The following is a 7,883-nucleotide window of genomic DNA, read 5'->3' on the forward strand; positions in this document are numbered from 1 at the left end:
ATATTTCTCCTTTAAGACCAAGCCATCACTTCTGAACTATAATACTACTAATACCTTGTTTTACATGTTTACTTTTGTTAAGTTCCTAGCTGAAGCATGTCAGAAGATCTTACTCAAGGCCTTAGGTGGACAGCAAGCCTTGAAGATATTCCCCTGGTTTCAGGGGACACTGACTGGGATTTCTGGCCCTTTATTACACCTTGTTCCAAGGAAAAATGCAGCTGTTGCACACCTAAAACACAGAAGAACAAATGTAGCTTTAAGAATGTAGGAGACAAACCTGGCATTGCCCTGGGGTGCCTGTGCAGGAGGAGTCCTGAAAAAATCCCTTTCCTCAGCATCTCACCAAGCAGTCAGTTGATGTTTTGTACACTTGCAAATCCTGCCTGGGCACCCAAATTAAAGGTGTCCTCCAGGTGATGCTCCATGTTTATCCCACAGAGGCTGTAACTGGCTTTTCTTTGACTTAAGGAAAGCTTTGACCTAAGCGTAGTTTCTACAGTAGCCTTAACAAATCTCAGATGGTACCCGAGAAGTTTACTTGTGTCTTCAGGCAGGTGTGAAGGATAGGATTTGTTTTTTTCCTCAACATGTGTCTCTCTTGAGGCTGCCCAAAATGCTGAAAAAACACTCCTTTTTGCTTCAAGAACTATTTGGTCTCTGTTGAGGACAGAAGCAGTTCTTGTTTAGAAAACTACCCATCCCGAGGGGGCTCTTAAATAGGCTTTTCACATTCATGGTCTCTGCTGGACTTGGTGTTCTTGGGCTCATTTCAAGCTGGGTGAATGATAGGGCTGAAGAGGGTTAAGAGCACATGTAGGGGAGCCACAAAATTCAGGCATCTGGCTGGGTGTAAAGACAGCACACAAAAACTTGAGCAAATACTAGGAGTGGATTTCTGAGAGCAGCTGGTGTGGTGGATAGGAGAGGATGTCTGAGAGGGAAGTGGAGGGGCTCCTGGGCTGCTCTCTGTTTTACACAGGACTGTTACCTGTGTAAAACCCTACGTTTGAATAAGTGCCTAGGTTGTAGTGACACTATTCAAGTTAGAATTAGATACACTGCATTTAAATCTTCCAAGGGGGACTACTAAATGTGGGGTCTATTGTATAAATGATGCGGGCCTTACTGACCACTGTACCCCTGAAGAGAAACTAAAAGGTGAATAAAAAGGGAACATCCTGCCCAGAAGGCACTGAAAGCTGAGTAATTGCCAGAGAAGCATGAAGTTGGTGAAAATCAGTGGTTACTGGGGGAAAGGTAAAGGTGGCTGGGGGAGATCGTGACCACCAGTTCAATTTGAGACCAGGAAGACTTGCCCCCGTGCCTGCAAGGAACATGCAGTGCTAATTTACATAGCAAGTGAGGCTGATTTAAATATAACTAATTAATGAGGGACAAAGTGATAAGCCAGTAACTAGTAGTTACTACAGTAAATGTGTATCCATGTAGTCTGAAGTGTATAAATACACTGAAGTTCTTCTGTGTGGTGTGTTAGCTTTGTGGAATTGCCACTTAGTGCTCATCTCGGAGCAGACATGAAATAAAAGAAATACCTTGACCCTGTGTGTATTGGCATGCAAACCTGGTGACAGACCCCTTCTTTTGGGATATCGAGGCGGGTTATAACACCACGGCCCCACTGCAGGCCTCTGGTGGTGTGCTCCTACCTGGGGATAAACCCCGTGGCTGCCTTGGTTCCAGGAGCAGTTTTACATTCCCTGCAAAAACACAAACAGGGTTTGGAAAGCTCTCTGCAGCATGTGACTCTTGTCCAGTTACCAGCTTCAGCAAGAAGATTTTGCCATCTCAATGAGCATCTCAGGCCAGGCCAGCCAGGCAGAGATTTTCAGATCTGCCCAGGATAGGGAGAAACCATGTGCTGTGCTTTAGGACAACGTAAAGTCTTGTCTTGGCTCTAAAAACCAGATATAAAACCTGGGATCCAGGAGCAAACCACTGTGGCAACAGACACTTGTGCTCATAAGCAAGACTCCAGCAAGGATTTGTATTCCCAAAAACTTACCTGTTTTTATCCATCTACTAGTTAGTTTCGCTCACTTCCCTGACCAACCTAGTCACAACCGTGATCTGGAGAAACACAGAAATTTGCTTCTGAATTTTAGACATGTGGGTCTTTGCCATTTTAAGCTAAAAGGAGCAGGCATAATTGAGTCACAAACCTTTCATCTGGACTAGATAGTAGGCTGTCAGTCAAAGCCCTGCTCATACCAAGTTCACAGCTGCAACACTCAGCAGCTCCTGGGATGTCACAGTCACATTCTGGTTCTCAGTCAGGGCAAATGGTTGGACCTGCTCTACCAGTGGTTTGCAAATACTGACATTCTACTAGCAAGGGTTGAGTTTCACCTGGTATAATGAAGCTTAAAGATAAAATTATGCAGCCAAAATGGAAGGTTAAGAAATCCAGGCATGACTTTCAGTTTTAAGCAAGTACTAGAAGCTTAAAAAACACGTCCCTTGAGATCAGATAGGAGAGAACTTATATCCAGAGAGAGAGCAAGTTTGTATTTTAGATCTCAGTAAGAGCAACAGTGGTTTTGAATGTGTTAAAACTTCAGGTTTCTGCTAGTAGTTTAGGATTCTGCAATAAACTTAATTTTTCACTCATCACAGCGTATGATCTTGAGCAGGGAGGTCACAGTGTTCCAGTTAACCTTGCCAGAAGCAGTTAAGCAAACATTACTGGCCTCGCAAACAGGTTAGTCCCCAACTAAACCTGCTACTTGCTTTTAGAGCATCACGGCATGGCTGCCCTGGCATCCCTGACTGCTCTCTCGCTGCCTGGGCTTTTTGGGAGGGAGTTCCAGCACAGCAAGGCCCCAGGCACCAGCTCCAAATAACAGGAATTTCAGCGCTGCAGTTGAATCTGAAAAGGGAAAACAAGCCAGCTGTGTTTGAAGAGTTCACCACAGCTCCCCCCGCTTAGGAATCAGTGCTTGCTGTCTGAGTCACTCCCAATCCTCTACTAAAACAGTCTGAAAAGGAGTTACTTCTTGCCTGAACTGCTCTTTTGCACAGAAAATTATGATTTTTCATTATCATTGCCAACATATTTCCTCCTTTCTGTGTGCTTAGTTCATCGGTCACCCCTTTCTCCCCATCACCTCCTTTTCGTTTCATCTCTTTTACCAATGGGGAAAACACACACTGACAAAAAAAAACCCTGAAAAAACCAAGGGGGAAAGTCCCTCTCCTCATAAGGTAAGAAGAGTTTTGACTTACTTTACCCACTTCCCTGCTCACAGCTGCAAAACCACGGACATCTTGCGTTTCTCCTCCTGGGGCACAGCATCACAGCCCGCCCTCCTTCCTCCCTTCTCCCACTTGTCTGGCACCCAAACCATAAATGCTAGCCAGTCAGATGCATTCCCAGGTTGGCAAGGACTTACAAATTGACAGCTTTATAAATATGTGAGGTTAGTCTTGCCTCTCAGCTAACGCCAGCTGCATCCACCAAGGGAGGAAATGCAGCCCCTGGCAGGCGGAAGGAACACGCCGGGTCAGATGCCTGCACGGATGAGAAGCCTTTCCAAGCTAGAGGGCAAACTGGTGGCACATGGGCATCAGGGCTGTGTAGCTGGCGGGATGGAAACTTTAACTGGCCAATATTGTGTCACAGCCTATCTTGTTTGCAATTAAAGGCAGGTATGCAGCGGTAGAGGTGAATTGTTGGCCATTCCCCAAGCCTTTGAAGATGTTCCAGAGCAGACACTCAAAAAAAAGTCCTAAAACAGGCTGCCCTGCTGTCAGGCTGGCATACAGCAGCCCATAATATCCACAGAGGGAAATAAAGCACCAGCACAGCTGTTGTTTGCACAAGCACCCTACAAGAAACTCATGCAAATCCTCCGGTGCTGCTTCCTACCTGGGTGATGAGCACATCCCAAGAACCACAGCGTGTCATCAGGACAGTGCACAGACCCAAACTATCCTGCAAAGCCAGCACTTCCCAGCCTAACTTACTCCTTTACAACGCGCTCGCTGCTTTTGCCTCCTTTCACACTTCACTTAGATGCTTAGTTCAGACCCTAATAATGCTTTGCAGATGATTAGAGCACCTCTGCTTCTGGGTACAGAAGTACTCCCCAGGCCATTTTGTAATTGTCTAGGAAACAGTTGCCTGCCTGCCATGACTTCTAGGCGCAGCTTAGCTAATTGAGGCCTCGTAGCTGGGTTAGATGAGTCGGCTCATCTCTAATGTGCAGTAACCGCAAATCAGGTTAGTGAGGTTGCACTTGGAGATAATTAGAATATAAAGCACCGAAGAGTTTTCTCCGTGGCACCTCCCACAAAGAGGGGAAAAAAAAAAAAAAGTCTGTTTTGTTCATCCCTGACTGCAGCGGGGAGCTGCTGCTTTCTCCACAGCAGGCTCCCAGGGGATTCATTCCCCCTTCTGTGCCACAGCATGCAAAGCAAATCTAAATTAGACATGGTACATGGCATGCAGCCATGTCTCCTGACTACAGCAGGATCAAAGATAATATAATCCCAACGAGGTGGGTTAGAGTCAGCTAATGAATGCTCTGGGGAAGAAATCCAGCTGGATTTGCATGGCTTGATAGAGAGCAAGCAGAACTCCCAAGGGTGGAGAGACAGAATGGGACTGATCCAAGGCTTCTTGGGGAAAATCTTTGAGGCCCAGGTGGGATAAGGAGTGAAAAATCAGATGAAGAAGGAAGGAGAGCCCTAGAGGATGGTGTTATACCTCCTTTCTCACCTCCCTCCACAGTTCTCAGCCCTGTGATAATTTAGCACCATGTTCTGAAAAAGAGAACCCCTTCTGCTTTTCACATGGCTCCTTGCCTCTAAGTGTTTAAGGTACCTTTAGGCTTCTGGATTTTTAAGCCTGGCAGTCCTGGAAACATATGGGATGGAACTGGCATAGCTGAGACTATAGATCTAGCTCCAGTAGTGCGTGCAAAGACACTACTAACATACAGCTGCAACAGCCCCAGCTTCAACGTCCACAGGACAGACTTGTTAAAAAAAAAAAAAAAAAAGACATACTATTGCTTTGAATAGAAAGAGTTAAAACAACTGCCTGCAAAAGCAGATGAGAAGCATGTACTCTTAGCCCCTCATTTATCCTGTGCTTTTTTATGGGCTTGCAGGGCTGGGAGGACTTCACACATCAATATGGATTGGAACAGCTCTCACCTGGAGCTGGGCACTGGTTCTTGGCTGCTCTTGTCTTCTAGAGCTGGGTAAAATGTTTGCTCCTCCTGCAAGACTAGGGTTTTAATCTCGCTTTAAGCAATCAAAACCCCAAGATAGTAAGTGTTATTCCCTAGCAGATCTTTATTGTGCATAGGTGTAAAGGCGTGGATGGGAAGGGTTGCTCATACACGAGCTCCCCATCCCTTCTCCTTTCCAGCTGGATTCAGTCCTCTCCTGAAAAGGGTGGTAAGGTTCTTAGGGGATCCTTAACCTGAGACCAATGCGCAAAGCCCTTCCTCCGGTCCTCATTTTGATTACTCAGGCTAAGCAAGGATGAAAGGCTATGCCAAGGCATAGTCTGAAAGACCACGGTTCATCTTGGAGCAAATCGACAGACTGAAGCCCAAACTAAGTTGCTAGTTCCTCCTAGGACTGTCAGGTTCCTTCCAGAGGCAGATGACAAACTCTCCAGATCCCTTTCTCCAAATTTCCAGCGACCTTTCCTTGCCTCCCATTACAGAGACCCATCAGGCTCTCACACCTGCCCAGCCACACTAACACATGGGCACACCAATCCTGCTTTTCCCTATTTCTCCTCCTTTTCCCAGTGTCTCCTTTTTCTGCTTTAGATCCCCCAGAGCTACTCTACAAACTACAAGTTTGTGTAGCATCTTGTTGCCTGAACAGGTCTGCAGATGAGTGGCTGTTTACTGTGGACACAACTGAAAGGAAGGCAACAAAAATCTCCTTATTTGATGAAGCTGCCTGCTAAGCCCAATAGTTCCATGACTACTGGCCAGCACAGTAAACAAGTCAAGCTAGTGACTTCCCAGACATCAATGCATCACAACTCAGGCAGTCAGGTGCCGATCCCATAAGCCTGCAAAGGGTTTTCTTTGGATCACACCCAACAAGCCAGATCCAGTGAACCAGGCAGACTTGGCCCTTGGTAGTACAGTCTCATGGCTGCAGGGAGGATCAAGATAAGGCTCAGGGAAAGGGAACCAAGTTGGGAAGAGATCTGGAGCAATTTCTGTAGGAGGAATGGCTGGCTGAGCTAGGACTACCCAGTTTAGGAAAGGGTGGCTGAGGGACAGAAGAGAGATCTGGCATTAGGAGTGTCCGGAGAGGATGAACAGAGAACAACGCCCTGGTGTTCTCTTTCCAGTTCAGGATCTCGGCAATGACAAATTAAACCATCATGTGAGAAGTCAGCTAACTAAAGGAGATCTTGTGTTGGGTGTAAGAACTGCTTGGTAGAGGATACTGTGGAAGCCAGCATCTGACACAGATTAAAAAGTCAATTGGATGAATAAATGAGAATTTTAAAAATCCACTCAGACTTACCAGAAGCAAGTAAGGCCTTTAGCTGCATACTGCAGGAGGCTGGAGGAACAGTTTTGGGGAAATTTACCCCGGTCTTACGCTGTCCCCAGGCATCTGCAGTCAGGCCCTGTCAGAAGGCAACAAGCAGAAGGGCGAGTAACCAGAAGGCAGGCAGCAGTTGTGAAGCAATGATATATGGTGGGCAAGGAAGCAGGCTGGGGGGAAAAAAAAAAAAAAGCATCATATTTCTAGTTGCCTTTCATCTGTGAAGGCCATAAGCTGCTTTGTGAAGTGCTCTGGACAAAAGCAGGGCAATCCAGCAGATGCTTGTGTGTGTGGCAATGATGAGAACAGATCTGTGATAACGTGGGACTGATCCTGTGAGCACCAGCACAGGTAAATAACATTACCGACAAGTCCCTGTGAGGGCAACAAGATTAATTCTGTCCTTATGGGTCTGAGCTGCAGTTCATCGATGTATACAGATCTTTCCCTGCTTAGGTCGTGTGATGCAGAGGCAATACTGGCAGTGCTGAGCCTGCCCTTCTCCCTCTCTCAGAGGAACAAGACATGACACAGAAGAGCTCTGCCATGCTCAGCTTACACAGCTTACAGATGCCCTTTCCCAGTACCTGGAAGTCAAGGATCTTGGCATTAGCCACCCTCTTGCTCCTGGTGACCCTGACCATCTTAACTTGCCAGATGTGTCAGCTCTAGAAACGGAACAGGACTGGAGAAAGTAACTGCTGGGCACTGGTGCTCAGCAGCCACTGGGAAGCTGTGTTTCTGCTACCCTTTCCTCCCAACAAGCATCTTCCACCCTGGACCAAACACAGGAGCTGAGCAACACCCTCAGCTTTTGTTTCCAGCTGCTACCATTTCTGTCACAGTCACTCTGTGGCAAGCTGCATGTCCAAGGTCTCCATTACCTGATCCAGGATCAGCAGCCAGGTAACGGAGCAGGTTCCTCTTGTTAAAATGAAGTTGGCTCTGTGTGCAAGAAGACAAGAGGTGAAAACAGGAAGGTCACCTCTCCTGGTTTCTTGCAGGTGAAGAAACAAGGCACACGTTACAGGATCCCACAAGCACATCCTGCCCACACAGTCACTGTAGCCTCACCACAGGCCAGCTGCTTCTTCACCAGGCCAGACACATAAGCACAGCTTCCCCTGTCCTCTCCAGCCCAGTTATCTTACGCCCCTGGTGATGCCAGCTTGGCAACTCTTCCTCACTATCTGCAGTTCTTCTCAGCCTCCTGCTACCCAGCCTCAGCAACCCCACTCTCCTTGGATGGCTTAAACAAAAAAAACAACAAAAAAATCTCTCCCACCTGCTTCTTCCTCCCCTTCTCAGCTGTGCAAGGTCACAAGCCGTGA

This window comes from Athene noctua, chromosome 14 (assembly GCF_965140245.1).
Source record: "Athene noctua chromosome 14, bAthNoc1.hap1.1, whole genome shotgun sequence".
NCBI lineage: Eukaryota > Metazoa > Chordata > Aves > Strigiformes > Strigidae > Athene > Athene noctua.